Source organism: Hydra viridissima, unplaced genomic scaffold (genome assembly GCF_058129835.1).
Source record: "Hydra viridissima isolate aposymbiotic clone 2 unplaced genomic scaffold, HvirCarnegie_v1 scaffold_16, whole genome shotgun sequence".
Lineage (NCBI taxonomy): Eukaryota > Metazoa > Cnidaria > Hydrozoa > Anthoathecata > Hydridae > Hydra > Hydra viridissima.
The window spans coordinates 3,984,994-4,007,706 of NW_028324315.1; the positions used below are offsets into that span (position 1 = coordinate 3,984,994).

The 22,713-nt window shown below is 36.5% G+C and overlaps 1 protein-coding gene, 1 long non-coding RNA gene, 1 other non-coding gene and 3 pseudogenes across 7 annotated transcripts in view; all 6 read left to right on the forward strand.

Moving 5' to 3' along the window:
• Positions 1-3,967: 3,967 nt before the first annotated feature.
• Positions 3,968-4,203, forward strand: LOC149877582 (U2 spliceosomal RNA; annotated as a pseudogene).
• An 8,001-nt stretch (positions 4,204-12,204) lies between these two features.
• On the forward strand, positions 12,205-12,368 carry LOC149877583 (U1 spliceosomal RNA). The gene has a single exon (XR_016448172.1). It is a non-coding gene; the product is annotated as a U1 spliceosomal RNA (small nuclear RNA).
• LOC149877584 (uncharacterized) lies at positions 12,231-18,056 on the forward strand. Its single transcript, XR_016448111.1, has 3 exons — positions 12,231-15,265; positions 15,498-15,640; positions 17,164-18,056. It is a non-coding gene; the product is annotated as an uncharacterized LOC149877584 (long non-coding RNA).
• Positions 18,007-18,238, forward strand: LOC149877585 (U2 spliceosomal RNA; annotated as a pseudogene).
• Positions 18,239-18,435: 197 nt separating this feature from the next.
• The window catches only part of LOC145199530 (uncharacterized), a 300,653-nt gene continuing 296,375 nt past the window's right edge, over positions 18,436-22,713 (forward strand). For all 5 annotated transcript variants that reach the window (XR_016447906.1, XR_016447907.1, XM_090073800.1 and 2 more), the window contains exon 1: positions 18,436-22,711. The gene's annotated coding sequence lies outside the window, so the exon portion shown is untranslated. The remainder of the gene's footprint in view (positions 22,712-22,713) is intronic.
• LOC149877586 (U1 spliceosomal RNA) lies at positions 20,036-20,173 on the forward strand (annotated as a pseudogene).

Below are 22,713 nucleotides of genomic sequence, written 5' to 3' on the forward strand. Positions count from 1 at the left end.
GACGCACATCACGCCTGACTTGTACAGACAAACAGCTACGCTATGCACAGGCACCATACTATTCAGCTCCGGAAAACAAAACACCGACGGAACACTCATACACATAAAAGACCCTACAATCAAACCGACAAACACCGTAAACGACGTACAAGGTAAATACCAAATCACAGACATACACATTGACAAACTAGACATTACTATGATAAACGTATACGCACCATCAGGAAACACCACACAACACCAATACAAACGAAAAGAATTCTGGGAAAACCTAAAAAACATACTATGCACGCCCAGAATTCGAGACAGACATTACATACTGGCGGGGGACTTTAACGTAACACTATCAGACAAAGACAGACGTTCACCAGCACTACAAAAATACAGATGCATTTCACAACACGCACTACAAGACCTTATTTACACTTTAGACGTAGAAGACATTTACCGCACACTCCACCCAAACGAACAACAATACACACACTATCACAGCCAGACAAAGACGAGAACAAGAATAGACAGAATTTACACAAGCAAGACTCTAAGACAATACATCACAAATGCAGAACACCAACCCACCACACTTTCAGACCATTATAACGCACCGACAATCACCATAAACGTACAGCCCCAACCGAGAGGAAGGGGATACTGGATACTGAACAACACCCTACTAAATGACAAGACATACATAGACCTCATGACAAAACAAATAACCATTCAAACAGAAAAACACCCAGACTTTAGACAAATACCAGAATGGTGGGAAAATACAAAAAAACAGATAAAAGAAACAACACTGAAATACGCACACAAACGACACAAACAGAACAAAACACAAGAACTGAGACTAACGAGAAAACTGAGAAACACACTGAGAAAGGAGGAACGGAAACATCTAGACAACACCATGAGCACGAACATTAGACACAAACTCGAACATATACAGAGACGAAAAGAAGAAGCCGCACGAATACGAACAAAACAGATACGGAACATAGACGGAGAACGCCCGACGAACTACTTTTGCAATTTAGAAAAACAAAGACAGGCACACCACGAAATAACGGAACTGAGAGACAAACAAGGACAATTACAGCAAGACCCCGAACAGATACTAAACGTTATGACGGACTTTTACGAATCACTATACACCAAAGAAGACCTGAACATACAGACACAGACAGAAATACTAACCGAAACGAAGACCCCCCGACTAACAGAAACACAAAGAAAATTATGCGACGAAGACTATACAGAACAAGAAATCACAACAGCACTACAAAACATGAAAAACGAAAAGACACCAGGCACAGACGGACTGACAGCGGAGTTCTATAAAAAATTCTGGCCGCTGTTGACAAAACACTTTACAAAAATGACAAACGCAGTACTGGACCGATCTTACTTAACACAATCACAAAGAGACGCTCTAATCACATGCATATACAAAAAAGGAGACAGAACAGACATAACAAACTGGCGACCTATCTCCCTACTGAACATAGACTACAAACTCATCACAAAGACAATGACGAACAGAATAAAAAATACATTACCACACATCATCAGCCAATACCAGACTGCATGCATCCCACACAGACAAATACACATGAACCTACTGTACACCAGAGACATTATAAAAATAGCAAACATCGAAGACATGAGAAACACAGCAATCATATCCATCGACCAAATAAAAGCATTCGACAGAGTAGACTGGACGTACCTTTTCAAAACACTGACGAAATACAACTACGGACCCAAGACTATACGAAACATAAAAACGCTATACACAAACATATCCACAAAAATAAAAACAAACGGACACATCTCACGACCGTTTTACCCGACAAGAGGGGTAAGACAAGGATGCCCTCTATCCATGACACTTTACATACTACAGGCAGACATACTAATACAAAACATAACACAAAACAAACACATAAAAGGCATAAAGACAAACTACAACGAAACAAAGGTAACAGCATACGCGGACGACACACTCTTCTACATCACGAAACTGAAATCCTTACAGAACCTAGACAAAACCCTACACAGATTCGAAACCGCTACCGGACAGAAACTCAACAGAGACAAATGCCAAGGACTGTGGATAGGACAAAACAAAGACAAAAAAACCGGACCGCTTGGCTTCGACTGGACAGAAAACAAAATACGCACACTAGGCCTGACTTTCCCCAATGACGGAACAGACGACATAACAGAAAACTGGAACAGATGTACACACAAATTCAAAAAACAAATACAAGACTGGAAGAGACAAAATCTGAGTATTAAGGGAAAAATCACAGTGGTGAACACCTTAATACTCAGCAAACTATGGCACACTCTACAAATACTACCGACACCAAACAAAAAACAGATTGACAAGACCATGACACCTATATACGACTTTATATGGAACAACGCGAAAACAAGAATCAACAAAACACAGCTACATCAGACAATACGCAACGGAGGACAAAACCTAATAGACATAAACACAAAAGCACAGACACTACAAACAAAATGGACGATCAAAATACTCACACACAATACACACATGCCATGGACAGACACAGCAATACACTTTTTAAACAGATACCGGAACGCAAGACAAAACAAATACACGCTATACACAGCCACCACACCCAACGAAAAACCCCCTATACCCAAAACATACAGAGACTTAATACACAACTGGGAGACATTTACCAAAGACATAAAAGTACAAGACGACACACTCGAAGCCATACTGAACCAACCGCTATACTATAACCCCCTACTGCCAACAAAACCCACTACAGAAAACCCGTTCCCCCCCCTACCGAGACCCACAAAACACACAAAAACGCAAGACATACAAATAATAGCAGACTTGTGTAACTTATCGACACCAGGACTACTCACAGCAGACAAACTAGAAATACCACACAAAACACTAACAGAAATAACAAAAAGGATACCGACCACATGGATGCACAAACTGAACACAGAAACACCAAATTACACATATCGCAAATACATCCCATCCATCCACATAGAAAACAAAAACAGAAAACTGACACAGATAACGAACAAACAAATATACCACAGAATACTGACATCAAAAATGACACCCCCCGACAGACATATAAAATGGAACAGAAAACTCCCACCCGGACAAACGCCCATAACAAAACGAGACTGGGACAGAAAATTTCAAAAACTACAAGACAGAAACCTATATAACAAAGCCAACGAAATACAATACAAATACATACACAGAAAACTCCCATCACTCAACACTATGCACAAATGGAACAAAAACATAGACAAAACATGCAAACGATGCGACAAAAACGAAACGGAAACATTGCAACACTGGTTCTACTACTGCCCAGACACACAGAAAATATGCATACAAATCATAAACATACTGAACACCATATACCCAAACGACAAATACAGCAATACCCTAAAATTTTTTCTTATGGGTATTGCAACCGCACAAGACAGAAGTATAGGCGACACATGCATAGACACCTTTTACGAAACAATACAACACACACGAAACGCACTGATTTTCGAAAACAAAAAACTAAACGCTCCACTGCACTTTCACACGCTACTAATAAAGAGACTGAGAACAGAAATAAAGACAGAAAACAAAAATCAAAACACTTACAAAACCGCTATTAAAATTTGCGACGAAAACATCAAAAAACATTACAAAAACACAACAACACAAAACAACATAACCCTCGACAAATAATATCCGTAATATATAAAATGTAAATAATGTAAATAAAAAAAAAAAAAAAAAAAAAAAAAAAAAAAAACTTGACTAAGTAAAAAAAAAAAAAAAAAAAAAAAAAAAAAAAAAAAAAAAAAAAAAAAAAAAAAATATTATATAGCAAAAAATCAAATAAAAAATATATACGATTGTAAATAAATTTATCACGAAATTGTAAATATGTAAATTATACCGTCCACAGCTGCCCATGGCTGATGTGACGTAAAAGGAAATAAAAAAAAAAAAAAAAAAAAAAAGATCAAGTGTAGTATCTGTTCTTATCAGTTTAATATCTGGTACGCCGGCATAGTCCGGCTCATATATTAATCTGATTTTTGGCATTTGGTCAAGGGATCGTAGGTTTACCTCGCCCTGACCGCGGGTTGCCTCGGCGTTGCACTACTGCTGAGTGCGGCCCATTAAAAAGAGAAAAGAAAAAAAAACGGAACGATGCGGTTAGGGTCCAATCAAAAAACCACAATTGCGAAGATTGGGGCACGTCCGAGGCTCCCCACACAACGGGAAAGGCATACTTACCTGACGGGGAAGTAAACCTGATCAACATGGGTCTTTTTTTCTTCTCCTCAGGCTGAAGATCACAGCAGAGAATTACTAACTAGCGACCATCAAGAAAACTCATCTCGAATATGTCTTCATATGCCGAAGCTACAAAGAAACATCAAGCCTCGCGAGTGGAAAAAATAGTCGACATCAACATATTTATGGACCCTTCTGAATCTCAAAACCGCAAATACATTGAAACTCGTGCGAAAGAAATTAATGACGAGATCCACCGAATAATCGGCAGAGGAAAGGTTTCGAGCCTTACCCATAGAAGCAAAGGCCACTGGATCATAGAGTTCTATCAGACGATCGACGCTGATGCTTTTATAAATTCAGATCTGAAAATTAGTAACCATAACAGGACCATATCGAAAAAAAGAAGAACCGAAATTGGATTTTTGATTACATTTAAATGCGATCCGCTAATCAACGATGAAGAGCTACTCGAAGCATTAGACCCTTTTGTAGATGAAATATACACCATTACACACACAACCTACGATTTCGACAAAAGCCTCAGAGATGGCAGGAGACTTTTTCGAGTTAAACTCAAAGTACCGTTAAAAGACCTACCGCACTTCATAGAAATTGGGGGCGTGCGAGTCGCGATGCACTTCGCTGGAAAGTCCTTCCTGTGCGGAGTGTGCAAGAACTCGCATCCCCCGAATGCTAGATGCACAGAAATGAAAAAAAATGACGCCGAGATGAATAAAAACACAGAACCAACTAGTGACGAAGAAGAATCACCTAAGGAAAAAAATAATATCAGAGTGACCACCCAACCAGTAAATTTAAATGATTCTACTTTAGAAAAGAACACTATAACTTCGAACTCACAAAATAACATCCAAACAAATATCGAGGAAAAAGAACTTATCACCGACGAATATATATTTGACTTAATGAAGAAAGTGACCGCCACTGAAATAAACGAAGAATTTCAAGAAGAACTAAGAAGCCTACCATACGATATCCGTTGTTTATTAGTTGAAAAGCTTAATGAGTTAACCCAGAGCAGAAATTTAGATATAAGTGAAAAGGAGACAGAGTTCACTTTAGTAAAATCAAAAACAGAAATTAGGAAAGAAAAAAGACAACAAAAAGAAAGCGACGAGAAAACTACAAATAAAAGGAGCGGACCGCCTCCGACTCCAAGGAAAAAAGACATCAAGAGAATTAACACTTCTTAATGAAAGAAAATTAAAAACACTAAACATTTAATTTTAGTCAAATTTATTTCAAATTTTTATTTTTTAAACGCTATATTGTTAAAACATTATTTTCTATATAACCAAAGGAGGAGATAAAAACACGCGAACAACGCTCCATATAAGGCAATAATTTCTCAATGAAATTCGAATTCCAAAAAATAAGCAAATTTGAGACGCTTTTTTGAAGTAATCAACTCTGCTCTCCATTTGAAACTTTTAAACTTTTTCATTTCCTTTTTTTAGAATATTTTCTTTTGGTTACTTTTTCTGGCCTTTTTTTTTTTTCACTCTTTCTTTTATTTTTTTGAGGCCACTTTTTGTTCGCGTCATGATAGTCACGAGATTATATATTTTTCATTTTTTTAATATTGTAAACGGAAACTCGTGTATATCATGACTAGGGTCCGCAAGGCAACTAGCTGGAGGACCCGAAATAAAAATCATAATATCTGATCAACAAGTTTTCTTTAGCGTTTAGTGAGTGCGTGCTGAATCGAGCTTATCGATTGTATCTTCAATATGGAGCAACCTTCTCAACCTACCGCGATGAACTATGCGAAAGCAGTCAGAGCGAACGAACCTTTTTCAAAATCGAACTCGACCAGTTCAAGAACAAATCTCGGTATCTTCAATAAACGAAGCGAATTTAGCAGCGAAGGAGTTGTCCTGGTATGCGAATACGGTTCTCTCAACTGCAGCGTCAACGAGTTTCTAGCTGCTCTCAAACCTTTAAATCTTCTCTCATCGGTGTGGGGCGTAACAAGACACTTTCAACACAAGCAGTTCGAGTTCGCTCTACACAGCAACTCAGATGTTTCTAAATTTCTAGAGTCTGAAATTACTATCAAAGGCTCCAAGCTATTCTTTCGTCAAAAATACGTTCCCAAAATCCACGTTTTAGTCCAAAACATTCCCATCGGACTTCTTCGAAGCGGCAGTTCCAACGCCATAACTACCCTTGGTAGACACTTGGCCAGAGAGAGAGGTATTCTGGAGACATGGTATTGTCAAAAAACCACAGTTGAAGGTGAAACAATATTTACCGGAAATGTCGTTTTTGTAATCTCAAATTGGTCGGACCCAAGTGAAAACCCTCTCCCTCGATACGAGAACATAGATGGACTAACACTAAGGTACAAACACAGGGGACAACCCGAACCGATACAGCCCCAAATCGAAACTGTGCTACCAGAAGTAAAAGAACAGGTTACGGAAGAACCTTGTATTTTAGAAGACTTAGCCATCGAGACCTCGGCTGTAAGTTCACCAAAACCTTTCGACATTGACGAAGTACTGGAAGACTCGATAACTCGCCCGAAAGAAAAAGATTTCGTTACAGTCCAAACAAGAAAAAGACACGGGGGACGAAGAGAAAAACCCAACCCCAAAAAAACTATAAATAAAATAAACAGTACAAATACGAAAGAGAATGTAGAACAAAGTTTTTCTCAGGAGGAAGAAGCGAACTTAAGTTTTGACGAGGAAGACTCGGTACCGATGCCATGCAAGGAATCAATATCGTGAGTTATTTTTCTGTTTTTGTTTTACCTATTTTTTTAGATCTCCCGTTTCAATCACTTAGAAAAATGCAAAGCGAGATGAAAGAAACTTATCAAAATACCTTTCTAACTCTTCTCTGTTCTATTTTTTTCTCTATTTCAAAAAATTTTTTTAATCTGGAAACGTTCCACCGCATGCTTTTTCGAACGCTTTTTAAAAGTTTTCACAATAGCGCTAGAAAAGTATCTGCAATTGCGCAATGTCGTAGATCATTAAAATTAAGAACACTTAAGCGCCTATTTTTCTTGGCGCCAGCGTTTCGTTATCCTTTAAAAAGAAACATCTGTTCTTTTGAAGGTGCGCAAAAAAATTTCTTTAGAAGAAAGCCATTAAAATCAAAACCACAAAAACAGTTAAAGAATTTCTTCTATAATTTTAAAGTTCTATTATACCTAAATAAAAATATCTTCCCTTCCAAAAATTCATCTCTCCGATCTTTCCAGTTTTTTCTTTTGAAATGGCCGTCTCAATAATGTCATCAAACTGTGGCGGGTTGCGAAATATGAACAAGCTAACCAATTTCATCCATTACGCAAAGTCTTTTAAAACAGATTTCATATTTCTACAAGAAACCCATTTGACGCACCAAAACATTAAAAACTTAACACAAAACTGGAAAGGGAGCGTTTTTTACGCACCGGGGGGTATATTCACAGGGGGGGTGGCTATATTAGGCAAACATAAAAATCTTTCTCCTAATAGAGTGGTCGAAGACCCAAACGGGAATTTTCTTATAATGGAAATAAAAATAAAAGAAAAAGATTTCCTTTTTGTCAACGTCTACGCGCCGTCGGGGGGAACAAGTAACTCCCAAAGCATGCGAAAAATATTTTTTAAAGACTTGCTGCTTGAAATTAAAAAATTCAACATCGACTCAAAAAGCATATGCATGGGGGGGGATTTCAATCTAACATTGGATGAGATCGACAGATTCCCTGACGTACACCGAAAACCTTGTACATCTAAACACTCCTTTCAAAAACTCTTAAACGCGCTTAGTCTAGAGGATGCATGGAGAGTTCTAAACCCGACAACCCGAATTTTTTCTTTTAGATCTTCGAACGGGAATTTGTCGTGATTAGATCGTTTTTACTCCATGTCATCCGACAGACAAAAAATTTCTCTTTCATACCGGCCTATCTTTTTTACGGACCACTACAACGCGGCCTTCATTAAATACAACATAACAAACTTTGAGAAAGGACCAGGTCTATGGGTAATAAATAACGCGCAAATTAAAAATAAAGAATATGCTAATCTTATTGAAAACTTCTGGAGAAAATTCAAAAGTAGGAAAGGCGAGTTCTCATCCCTTTCCGAATGGTGGGAAAATGGAAAAGAAGAAATAAGCGCGCTTTCTAGAAAATTTGGCAAAACAGCAAAAAGAAAAGAAAAACAACAAGAACACAAATATCTAAAAATGATCAGAAACGCCACGCGAAAAGTTCTTGAAAAACCACACCTAAGTCAGCTTATAACCAACCTAAAAGAAAAACTTGAACTAATCTATGAGAACAGAGCGAGAGGGGCGGCGATAAGGAGCAGAGTGAAATGGAGAGTCGAAGGGGAGAGAGCAACGCGTTTCTTTTTCAGCCTAGAAAAAAGCCAACTAGCTCAGAAAGAGATGCGGGAAATAACAAACAAAAATGGGACCTTGTTAACGAACCAAGACGAAATCATGAACGAGGTACGAAACTTCTACAAAGATCTCTATACAGCAAAAGATCTCGATAAGACTAAACAAAAATCTCTAATCAGCAAAACAGACAATCCAACGCTTAGCGAACATCAAAGAAGAGATTGCGACAAGGACCTGAACTCGGAAGAATTGAAGAGAGCACTGTTCGCCATGGCGAATAACAAATCTCCGGGTTCAGACGGACTGTCGGTTGAGTTTTACAAGGCTTTCTGGTTCATCCTTAAGGACGACCTAAGGGAAGTTCTAACTGAGTGGACCACAAAGCAAGAATTAGGTAAATCGCAGGCAAACGCCATAATTACTTGTTTGCACAAGAAAGGAGAGAGACATGACATAAAGAACTGGAGACCGGTATCTTTGCTGAACGTGGATTATAAACTACTCACCAAAACTATGGCAAACAGAGTAACAAAAATCCTGCCATCAATAATCCACGAACAGCAAACAGCATGTGTGCCGGGGCGATGCATGACCAACAACATTTCCTTTACGAGAGACGCCATCACTTACGCAAACCTCTCAAATCTAGAGGCATGCATCGTCTCCATAGACCAAGAAAAAGCCTTCGACTCAGTTGACAGAAACTTTTTATTTCGTTGTATAAAACGCCTCGGATTCGGAAAGAATTTCGTCCGCTTTCTGAAGACAATATACCAAAACATAACGGCTCAAATAAAAATAAACGGTTTCTTATCTGATCCCATCTTTCTGAAAAGAGGTGTACGTCAGGGATGTCCCATATCCATGATCTTGTATGTCCTTCAGGCAGAAATCGTTGCCTCTTTCATCAGGTTGAACAAAAATATCCAAGGTATTAAAGTAAACTTAAACGAAACTAAACTTCTGCAATATGCAGACGATACTCTTTTCTTCCTAGTAGGAAAACGCTCCATCCACGAGCTGGGGAAATCGCTCGTTTTAATTCAGGAGTGCCTCGGAACAAAAATAAACGAGGAGAAATCTAAAGGTCTCTGGCTGGGAGCAAACATCGGGAAGAAAGTACAAGAGAGACCTTTAGGTTTCCAATGGAACTCAAAGAAAATCAAAGTACTCGGAGTGACTCTAAACCAAGATGGCACAGACAGGTACGAGGACAATTGGAAACCTGCTTTTGATAAAATAAGAAACAGCATTAAAATATGGGAAAATTTAAATCTCACCATAAAAGGCAAAGCTATCATCATTAATTACATTCTGCTCAGTAAACTTTGGTACATTGCAACCACCGTCGCACCACCAAGAGATGTGGTGTTAGCCAACCTAGAAAGAGAAATCAACAACTTCCTCTGGAAAGAGAGAAAAACTAGGTCGACTAACACACACGCACAAAGAAAGGTGAGAGACGGTGGACTGGGAATAATTTCAATAAAGTTGCAAATCAAAGCCATGCAATCAAGATGGATTAAAAAGCTACATCAAGAAAGTTCGAAAGGTCCATGGAGCGACTTGATGATCTTATTCCTAAACAAATACCGAAAAACAAACCAAGGAAAACTAGTCTTTCAAACGTTCATATCCGAAAAAGGTCTGAGACAAATGCCCGCATTCTACAAAAACCTGCTGAGAACATGGACAGACATAACCAATAACGAGCTGAAAAACGACCTCACCGTTGCTGACATCTTGGCGCAACCCATCTTTTTTAACAAACACATCGCAAAACAAGGCCAAATGCTGCGTTTTTCCGACTATAAGAGTTTTTCAGACATTGTTATACTAAACGACATATGCAAGTCAGTGCAGCCAGGTTTTCTCACCTACAAATCCATAGGCGTAGACGAAAGCGAACTTGAAAAAGTCATCGAAAGCATCCCTAAGACTTGGAGAAAAAAGATAGAAACAAGTTTCACCACCGAAGACATCTCGAAATACGATTATAAAATCACAAACATCGATAAAATCTGGACGCCTATAAAAGATCTTAAAAACAAAGACTTCTATAATTTACTGAAAATAGAACAAGAAAAAACAGACGAACAAAAACATCTAAGATGGAAAAGAAAGTACGCATTAGAGTTTCAAGGAACCAAAAAAGAGGAGTGGGAGAGTCTTTTTAAAAGCATCAGAAAGAGAAACACAGACAACAAAGCAGGCGAAATAAGATGGAAACTCATCAACTTTTGCCTGCCAAGTTTAGACAGACTCTTCCGCAACAAATGCGCAACAACAAACCTATGTCCCCAATGCGGGAAGAAAAAAGAAACCGCGGAACACATGATGTTCTTCTGCGAAATGGTACAACCACTAGTAAAAATCCTGATTTTCCTCCTGAAAAAGATTTACCCGGGGAATACTTTTGCAAGAAACAACATTTATTTTTTCATATTCGGTATAAAAGAAAAAGGTTACGAGCTAGGCCAAATTCTGCTCGAAGTCCTGTACAAAGAGATCTATTTTAACAGAATGAACGACGCGCTCGAAAATAAACAAAAACCACCTGAAGCAAGAATAGAACGCTTCAAAAATCTCATAATAAACAAATTAAATACAGAATACGCCATAGCGCTAAAATATAATTTATCATACAAAGAACATTTTAAAAATCTTATAAACGGGAATAACCGACTGACTTTTGATATAGAAGTCGGTTCGGTGAACACCCATCATTCAATCCTCTAGTTCCTTAAATAAGTAACTCTTTCTCTCTCTTCCTCTCTCTCTCTCTCTCTCTCTTTTTCCCTCCCTCTTTCTCTGTTTCCTTTTTTTCTATCTTTAAAGGATTCTCTCCCTCTTTCCCTATTTCTCTCTGTCCTTCTTTTCTTCCTTAACTCTTCTTTCTTCTCTCTCGCTTTGCATTCGATAAATAATTTTTTTTTTTTTTTTTTTTTTTTTTTTTTTTTTTTTTTTTTTTTTTTTTTCTCAGTTTCTTTCTAATTCTCTCCATCATTCCTAAGTAGCTCTCGTAGTATCTCTCTTTACTTCTCCTTCGATCTATCTTTCTTTCCTTCCCTCTATCTAATCTTTTTTCCTTTCCCAATGATATTTTATGAGCCTACGCTGAGACGGGAGATCAAAGAAAATAATGTAAAATAAAAAAGCTCAATAAAAGCAAAAACTAACTAAAACAAAATTATAGAAAAAGTCTAAATGAAAACCGTATAACTAATCACTTTACTACTTTAAATACAACTTCTAGAGAAAAGCCGGTCTTTTTAAAAAAAAAAAAAAAAAAAAAAAAAAAAAAATTTTTAACTTTCTCCGTAAGCAAAAACATCCGGAAAACATCGGTATAAGGTTTTTACCTTACCTTACTGTAACAATATTTAATGCTTTATATACAAAACTATAGTTATGATTGTATTAAAATTTACACGACCTTATACACAAATTGTATGTAGCATAATTTGTTATAAATGTCCGTATGGTAAGTGACCAGAGGACAATAAAATACAATACAAAAAAAAAAAAAAAAAAAACCTGATCAACATGGGGCTTCTTCCAGGGTGAGGCTCTTGCATTGCACTTCGCCTGGGCTGACCCCTGCGATTACCGCTAACGTCGGTAACTCGACCGTACAATTTCTGGTAGTGGGGGCCTGCGTTCGCGCTCGCCCCCTTTAAAGATGCAAAAAAAAAAAAACCCTCACTCAGCCCTCTATGAGTTACTGGACGTAAACGAGTATTTGAGAAAAGGTATATTTTATGTGTATTTATATGTTATGTATATATCCTCGAGTGAAGATTTGTCAGTGAGAAGGTAAACAAAGCTTCCTAAAAGTGTAAACACATTTTATTTCGTTCAAAAGTTCTTTGTTGTTGTTGTTGTTTTTTTTTCTTTCTTATAAAATCAATGAAAATCTAGTCGCAAACAGTAAGCGTGATCGAACGGCTGCAACACCAGAAATCATACAATGTGTGGCTGTAATAAAAAACAATAATGGTAACAATTGTTGAAAGAAAAAAAAAATAGTCGCAATAATAAAATTATGATAATAATAGTAAGATTGAAAATAATAACAATCGTAATAATGGTAATAAAAGATGATGATAGCAATAACAGACTAATAATAATACCAACAGCAATGATAATAACGATAATAACAATCGTAATAATCATAAAAAATAAGTAATGGCAATAACAAACTAACAGTAATGATAGTAACAACAATAGTAACAATTTCCATCCATTTTTGTATATTTCATATTGGATTCTGGTATATTTTTTGACTTGTAGTTTATGACTTGAAAACAGCTATTATTGCATGTTTGGATCAGTTACAGCAAGTCTACAAATCAACTTCGCGTAAGTTTCCAATGCCTTAACAATAATCTTTGAACAGGTGTGTAGCTATGAAATTAGCCTTTGGTATTGTTTAGATTGCCGTTTTGGAACGATTGCAACATAGCCTGAATGTTTGGCAACACACCGCTGCTCGCGATTGTAACACCAAACAACAGCTTGTTTAACTTCTTCGTCGTTGCGAACAGCTAGCTGCAAACGACGAGGAATGATCCTGGCTCTCTGGTTATCGCGTGCAGCATTACCAGCTAGCTCTAACATTTTCGGCGGAGAGGTTTTCAAAAACTCCAGCTAAGTAGATGGTGCGCCTAAACCGATGAGATTAGACACGACCAACAGGAAACTGAAGAAAGCCACTCTTAGCCTTAGCTTTTCCACCTTTTCCACGTGCTTACATTTTGTTTTCTACTGAAAACAGACTGACAGACTAGAGATCTCGTGCGGCTTTTTGTTAAACAGAAAAGAGTTTTTTGACCAATAGTGAAAAAGAAATAAACAATGCTCAAATGACGTAATCTTTTAAAAACCAATAGAAGTGCGTAGAACGGAAAATTTATCAAGTTGGAAACCACAAATCTACTTTAAATTAAATCCAGTTGCAATGCAATGAAAACAAAGAAGAAAAAATTTTCACTGCTAAGCTCGTCGAAATGATCTGACGCACCAAAAGCCGGAGGAAAACAAGCGCCAAAGGTGGCAAAAAAAGGCGAGAAGCGCGCTGGTAAGAAAGGCGGAAAAGTCGCTGGAACTGGTGACAAGAAGCGCAAGAGAAAGAGACGAGAGTCTTATGCCACACAAATTTTAAAAACATTATACGCATTAGAAAATGGGTTCAAATGAAAATATCTGTTGCAATCGTTATATTTTATGGAGCAAACATCGCCGAGAACAAATTAGCTGCTAAAATAAAATACTCGAGTTGTTCTAATCCGTCTTAGTCTATGAACAACTGAAAACCTATTTGTTTTTTGTTGTTGTTGTTTTTTTGTTTGACTTGTTTTCTTTCTTCATTTTTTTTTTTTTTTTTCTTTTTTAGAAACGAAAACTATAAGAACTCTATTCCTGCAAAAAAAAAAAAATCAAATTTTAGCAAATTACTATTGGCTCCTAGTATTGTTTGTTTGTCACCATGTTTGTGTGCGTCAAGAATGTATAAATTGCATTGAGAATTGTCAATCAAACCAGAGTCCGATTTTTCTTTTTCATTTCTTCGTTGATGATTATAGAAAGACAAACAGCAGCACATTTCTTCCTTCCAGGCGTTGTATACTTATTTAATTATATTCTTATTGGCGCTTACAAGACAGTTAATGTAGTCTTTTGTGGTAAATTTTAAAACTATTAAGCATTAATTGGATAGTTACGAAATAACGAATGTTGTTAATGCTGGTAAGAAAATACTAATAACAAGGAAGTGGATGCAATGTGCTACCGTTAGTACTAACCATAATTTGATCACAAATGGAAAAGAAAGAAAAGAAAACAAAAAACTGTTTGAATAATTTCTTTTGAATAACGAATGTTTTTCTTTAGGAAGGTTGCAGAAAATAAAAGATTGAGAGAGCTTAACTACTTCTTGATTAGAATATGATCATTTTATGTGCAACTGAGGCAGAACATGGTTTTTACAAATCATTATTCAAATTTAATCATTAGATCTTGCTAAAATTTTTGTTTTTTTGTCATTAAATGCAAAAAATCTAACTTCTGCTTTTTTTTAAAAAAGAATCACACAAAGGCTTTGGCACTAGTATGAAACCGCAAGCTCTAAGATATCTAAAAGCATGCACTATCTTCCGACCATTCGCTGGGCACGGAAAAAACACATACTACATTTTAGTCACTGTGTATTAAGGTATGCATCAAATACTTGCCAATCGTATTTCGTTCATTTCGGGGTTTCGGGAAGGGGAACAATGAAATAAAAAAAAAAAGCCTACGATCGAATGATCGCGTACACTTTTCATCATTTAACTGACAGGTAAACTGAAGGAGTTACTACGCTCCACGAATTTAGTTTAACTTAGTTACTTAGTTACTACGATCTTAGTTTAACAACGGTGTAGTGGTTACGCGCAGTCCTACTAAAGTTTTTGGTGTCGGCCTAGCGTCAAGGAGCCGAAAAGGTGCTTTTGGTTTGTTTCTAATAAAAAAAAAAAAAAAAAAAAAAAAAAAAAATGAAAGAAAAGAGTATCTAAGGCAAAACCAAGACAAGTGAGTTTAGAGGAGTTCCATTTAAGTTTTTATCATTTATCAAGAATGCTTTAAGTAACAAAAAGTACTGCGCTACTTATTTTCAATGTTTTCTACCTTATATTTTAAAACTTGAAGCAGTTTAGCCACTACTGTTTTGTACACTTTACTCTCTCAAGTCTTCAAAAATACTTAAAAGTAGTTCCTGATTTAAAAAAAAAAATAATGCTTAGAAATAAATTTGCATTTTTAGGGGTAGTCACAAGAGACTTTCAGAGTCCGTCTTGAGTTCCTGAAATATCTGTATTAAAATCTGCACTACCACTGCTACTACTGCTACTCACAAGAGCATCCCAGTGAGCGAGGAAAAGTGAGGAGTTCTTCTCGCTCGTATCGGTGAGTGAAACAGAAGAAGCATCTTTCTGAGAATTTCTTTAGTTTGTTCACAGCTTTATTTCTTTTACAGTTAAACTGACACAAGGCCAACAAATGAATGGTCAATTAGGGATACTTTTCAATGGACAATCTGTACAAGTCCACTTCTTTAAAACAATCCTTTAGTTTGATGAAAGATACGTGACAATTTTTTTTTTTTTAAATGGCATGTTCAATGCACTTTGAATCAAACCTTTTGTTTGGCTTTTTCATAACATGGCTTTTCAATGTTTTACAGAGTTTTTGTTAAAATTAACCCAGCCTCAGGTAGCAAGTCTAAGCATTGAAAATAAAATATCGAAAGTACTGAATTTTGAGTGTACATATGGTTCTGGGGCAAGGTTGGTTAAGGGTTAAGTTAGGTTAGCATCAGACTTGGCTCAATTGTGGCTGTAACTTAATTGTAATTAAATGTATTTTCATGAAGTAATTGTTATTGTATTTTATAAGGTACAGTCACAAGTAATTGTAATGATATGACTTGTAAGTGAATTACAAGTCCAAGTCATTGTAATTCAGTTGCTATTAAAATTTCAAGTAATCCTAATTCAATTACATTTACAATTGAAATTGACCCAAGTCTGCTAGATAGTATTTTTAAATTTGTTCTCCATCAATCCTGAGGTTCTATGATTTAAGCAAATACATTTTTAGGCTTGATTTAGGTTGGGCAGTATGTAAAAAATGTAATATATTAAAAATTTTTAAAAAAAACTTTGCATTGTTCCATTCACCACACTCTGTGAGTTTGTGAAAAATCGAGATAAGATGTGCAAGGCTTTTCATGATTTTCTTCGTTATCTCTGCCATAAATTCATTAGTTGGCCTGACAATCTGCAATTGCTCGATTGCAAAGTTCCCTGCAGTTTTCTGTATGGCTCTGTGGCTATTAGCATGAATAGAAATCAATTTGTTGACATTCCACCTGATTATGATGAAGGCAAGCTATATCTTCCAGTATGGTGCTATCTCTATCAGTCCCATGGTTATCTGTGGTCCAGGACTGAGAGCGCACTGTTTAAATGTCCTAAGGTATTGGCATGACGCATGGATGCATGAATATATGTATGTATGTATGTATGTATGGAAGTTTGTTTGTATGTATGTATGTATGTATGTATGTATGTATGTATGTATGGAAAATTGTATGTAAGTATGTATGCATGTTTGAATGTAAGTATGTATGCGCGTTTGTGTGTATGCATGCATTACTTTTGCTAACATGATGCTGTCAACTGTAATTTAGGGTCATAAGTTTGTCCTTTTCCATTTGTCGTTTGATGTTTTGAGTGTTTTAGGTCACTTTTTTAAATTGTTTTACCTTTTTGTCAGTAAACATTTAAGGAGTTCATTTCTTCCAATAAAATGCTTTGTTTAATTTATATGTAAACTGAAATATTTCAAAAATATTTCTTGCTACTCAGTTTAAAGTCTTAAATTAGTTTACACCGTCCAAATTTTTAAACTTCAACTTTGTTTTTTAGATTTTAGTTTGTGAGAAATTGCTATTTGGGAAAAGTTTGAGGCTAATGACAAACAAATCTTCCTAAGCTCTGCTGTTTTGGTGATGGATTAAAGTACCATCGTTACAACAGATGAAAAGAACATTTAAATACAGAGGTTCTCCAAATGTTTTTTGACAGAAAAAATCTGTCGGGGCGCTAGTATTTTGAGTTGATTTTGGATTGTTCAACTTGGCTTTTGATCGCATTATGCATTTGAATCTGCTGCTGCCCAGTGTTATTTTTAAATCTTGGTTAGTTGGGTTATTTCTGAAAGAAGGTTAAAAAACCCAAATGTTTTAGAATGAAATTGTTGCAGTTTTAGTTTCATACAACGAGCCCATGTTTTCATTGTTCAAACTTACAGTTACCCATCGACTTATTCAAATGCCCACAAGTTTTTTCGTTCAAAGGGAGGGAGCCAGCACACAAATTCGTTGAAAAAGTATCGCTTCTCGGCCTAATGGCTAAGATCAAGTGTAGTATCATCATCCTTACGCCGAAAAGTCGGGCACCACTAGGTGGTGTAAAAAATCCGATGAGGTGCTGGGCCAAAAAGTCGGACACCATCATTTAATGGTGTATTGATCCGAATGAGGCTCAGTGTCGAAAAGTCGGGCACCACTTGGTGGTGTAAAAAATCCGATGAGGCGGTCATGGGTGGTGTGCGAAGCTTTGGTCATGAGCTGCTAAAGTCGGGCAGAGGATCCGCGAATAATCGTTAACTCGAGTACTCGGGGGCCTCAAGGTAGATCCGTCAAGGGTTGGCTTTAACATCAGTCGACAAGACGTAAAATGGGGTGACGTAGGCAAGCGCCGAACATCCTCCCGTCCACAGCTGCCGATGGCTGATGAGACGTTAAAGGAAATAAAAAAAAAAAAAAAAAAAGATCAAGTGTAGTATCTGTTCTTATCAGTTTAATATCTGGTACGCCGGCATAGTCCGGCTCATATATTAATCTGATTTTTGGCATTTGGTCAAGGGATCGTAGGTTTACCTCGCCCTGACCGCGGGTTGCCTCGGCGTTGCACTACTGCTGAGTGCGGCCCATTAAAAAGAGAAAAGAAAAAAAAACGGAACGATGCGGTTAGGGTCCAATCAAAAAACCACAATTGCGAAGATTGGGGCACGTCCGAGGCTCCCCACACAACGGGAAAGGCATACTTACCTGACGGGGAAGTAAACCTGATCAACATGGGTCTTTTTTTTTTCTCCTCAGGCTGAAGATCACAGCAGAGAATTACTAACTAGCGACCATCAAGAAAACTCATCTCGAATATGTCTTCATATGCCGAAGCTACAAAGAAACATCAAGCCTCGCGAGTGGAAAAAATAGTCGACATCAACATATTTATGGACCCTTCTGAATCTCAAAACCGCAAATACATTGAAACTCGTGCGAAAGAAATTAATGACGAGATCCACCGAATAATCGGCAGAGGAAAGGTTTCGAGCCTTACCCATAGAAGCAAAGGCCACTGGATCATAGAGTTCTATCAGACGATCGACGCTGATGCTTTTATAAATTCAGATCTGAAAATTAGTAACCATAACAGGACCATATCGAAAAAAAGAAGAACCGAAATTGGATTTTTGATTACATTTAAATGCGATCCGCTAATCAACGATGAAGAGCTACTCGAAGCATTAGACCCTTTTGTAGATGAAATATACACCATTACACACACAACCTACGATTTCGACAAAAGCCTCAGAGATGGCAGGAGACTTTTTCGAGTTAAACTCAAAGTACCGTTAAAAGACCTACCGCACTTCATAGAAATTGGGGGCGTGCGAGTCGCGATGCACTTCGCTGGAAAGTCCTTCCTGTGCGGAGTGTGCAAGAACTCGCATCCCCCGAATGCTAGATGCACAGAAATGAAAAAAAATGACGCCGAGATGAATAAAAACACAGAACCAACTAGTGACGAAGAAGAATCACCTAAGGAAAAAAATAATATCAGAGTGACCACCCAACCAGTAAATTTAAATGATTCTACTTTAGAAAAGAACACTATAACTTCGAACTCACAAAATAACATCCAAACAAATATCGAGGAAAAAGAACTTATCACCGACGAATATATATTTGACTTAATGAAGAAAGTGACCGCCACTGAAATAAACGAAGAATTTCAAGAAGAACTAAGAAGCCTACCATACGATATCCGTTGTTTATTAGTTGAAAAGCTTAATGAGTTAACCCAGAGCAGAAATTTAGATATAAGTGAAAAGGAGACAGAGTTCACTTTAGTAAAATCAAAAACAGAAATTAGGAAAGAAAAAAGACAACAAAAAGAAAGCGACGAGAAAACTACAAATAAAAGGAGCGGACCGCCTCCGACTCCAAGGAAAAAAGACATCAAGAGAATTAACACTTCTTAATGAAAGAAAATTAAAAACACTAAACATTTAATTTTAGTCAAATTTATTTCAAATTTTTATTTTTTAAACGCTATATTGTTAAAACATTATTTTCTATATAACCAAAGGAGGAGATAAAAACACGCGAACAACGCTCCATATAAGGCAATAATTTCTCAATGAAATTCGAATTCCAAAAAATAAGCAAATTTGAGACGCTTTTTTGAAGTAATCAACTCTGCTCTCCATTTGAAACTTTTAAACTTTTTCATTTCCTTTTTTTAGAATATTTTCTTTTGGTTACTTTTTCTGGCCTTTTTTTTTCACTTTTTCTTTTATTTTTTTGAGGCCACTTTTTGTTCGCGTCATGATAGTCACGAGATTATATATTTTTCATTTTTTTAATATTGTAAACGGAAACTCGTGTATATCATGACTAGGGTCCGCAAGGCAACTAGCTGGAGGACCCGAAATAAAAATCATAATATCTGATCAACATGGGGCTTCTTCCAGGGTGAGGCTCTTGCATTGCACTTCGCCTGGGCTGACCCCTGCGATTACCGCTAACGTCGGTAACTCGACCGTACAATTTCTGGTAGTGGGGGCCTGCGTTCGCGCTCGCCCCCTTTAAAGATGCAAAAAAAAAAAAACCCTCACTCAGCCCTCTATGAGTTACTGGACGTAAACGAGTATTTGAGAAAAGGTATATTTTATGTGTATTTATATGTTATGTATATATCCTCGAGTGAAGATTTGTCAGTGAGAAGGTAAACAAAGCTTCCTAAAAGTGTAAACACATTTTATTTCGTTCAAAAGTTCTTTGTTGTTGTTGTTGTTTTTTTTTCTTTCTTATAAAATCAATGAAAATCTAGTCGCAAACAGTAAGCGTGATCGAACGGCTGCAACACCAGAAATCATACAATGTGTGGCTGTAATAAAAAACAATAATGGTAACAATTGTTGAAAGAAAAAAAAAATAGTCGCAATAATAAAATTATGATAATAATAGTAAGATTGAAAATAATAACAATCGTAATAATGGTAATAAAAGATGATGATAGCAATAACAGACTAATAATAATACCAACAGCAATGATAATAACGATAATAACAATCGTAATAATCATAAAAAATAAGTAATGGCAATAACAAACTAACAGTAATGATAGTAACAACAATAGTAACAATTTCCATCCATTTTTGTATATTTCATATTGGATTCTGGTATATTTTTTGACTTGTAGTTTATGACTTGAAAACAGCTATTATTGCATGTTTGGATCAGTTACAGCAAGTCTACAAATCAACTTCGCGTAAGTTTCCAATGCCTTAACAATAATCTTTGAACAGGTGTGTAGCTATGAAATTAGCCTTTGGTATTGTTTAGATTGCCGTTTTGGAACGATTGCAACATAGCCTGAATGTTTGGCAACACACCGCTGCTCGCGATTGTAACACCAAACAACAGCTTGTTTAACTTCTTCGTCGTTGCGAACAGCTAGCTGCAAACGACGAGGAATGATCCTGGCTCTCTGGTTATCGCGTGCAGCATTACCAGCTAGCTCTAACATTTTCGGCGGAGAGGTTTTCAAAAACTCCAGCTAAGTAGATGGTGCGCCTAAACCGATGAGATTAGACACGACCAACAGGAAACTGAAGAAAGCCACTCTTAGCCTTAGCTTTTCCACCTTTTCCACGTGCTTACATTTTGTTTTCTACTGAAAACAGACTGACAGACTAGAGATCTCGTGCGGCTTTTTGTTAAACAGAAAAGAGTTTTTTGACCAATAGTGAAAAAGAAATAAACAATGCTCAAATGACGTAATCTTTTAAAAACCAATAGAAGTGCGTAGAACGGAAAAGTTATCAAGTTGGAAACCACAAATCTACTTTAAATTAAATCCAGTTGCAATGCAATGAAAACAAAGAAGAAAAAATTTTCACTGCTAAGCTCGTCGAAATGATCTGACGCACCAAAAGCCGGAGGAAAACAAGCGCCAAAGGTGGCAAAAAAAGGCGAGAAGCGCGCTGGTAAGAAAGGCGGAAAAGTCGCTGGAACTGGTGACAAGAAGCGCAAGAGAAAGAGACGAGAGTCTTATGCCACACAAATTTTAAAAACATTATACGCATTAGAAAATGGGTTCAAATGAAAATATCTGTTGCAATCGTTATATTTTATGGAGCAAACATCGCCGAGAACAAATTAGCTGCTAAAATAAAATACTCGAGTTGTTCTAATCCGTCTTAGTCTATGAACAACTGAAAACCTATTTGTTTTTTGTTGTTGTTGTTTTTTTGTTTGACTTGTTTTCTTTCTTCATTTTTTTTTTTTTTTTTCTTTTTTAGAAACGAAAACTATAAGAACTCTATTCCTGCAAAAAAAAAAAAATCAAATTTTAGCAAATTACTATTGGCTCCTAGTATTGTTTGTTTGTCACCATGTTTGTGTGCGTCAAGAATGTATAAATTGCATTGAGAATTGTCAATCAAACCAGAGTCCGATTTTTCTTTTTCATTTCTTCGTTGATGATTATAGAAAGACAAACAGCAGCACATTTCTTCCTTCCAGGCGTTGTATACTTATTTAATTATATTCTTATTGGCGCTTACAAGACAGTTAATGTAGTCTTTTGTGGTAAATTTTAAAACTATTAAGCATTAATTGGATAGTTACGAAATAACGAATGTTGTTAATGCTGGTAAGAAAATACTAATAACAAGGAAGTGGATGCAATGTGCTACCGTTAGTACTAACCATAATTTGATCACAAATGGAAAAGAAAGAAAAGAAAACAAAAAACTGTTTGAATAATTTCTTTTGAATAACGAATGTTTTTCTTTAGGAAGGTTGCAGAAAATAAAAGATTGAGAGAGCTTAACTACTTCTTGATTAGAATATGATCATTTTATGTGCAACTGAGGCAGAACATGGTTTTTACAAATCATTATTCAAATTTAATCATTAGATCTTGCTAAAATTTTTGTTTTTTTGTCATTAAATGCAAAAAATCTAACTTCTGCTTTTTTTTAAAAAAGAATCACACAAAGGCTTTGGCACTAGTATGAAACCGCAAGCTCTAAGATATCTAAAAGCATGCACTATCTTCCGACCATTCGCTGGGCACGGAAAAAACACATACTACATTTTAGTCACTGTGTATTAAGGT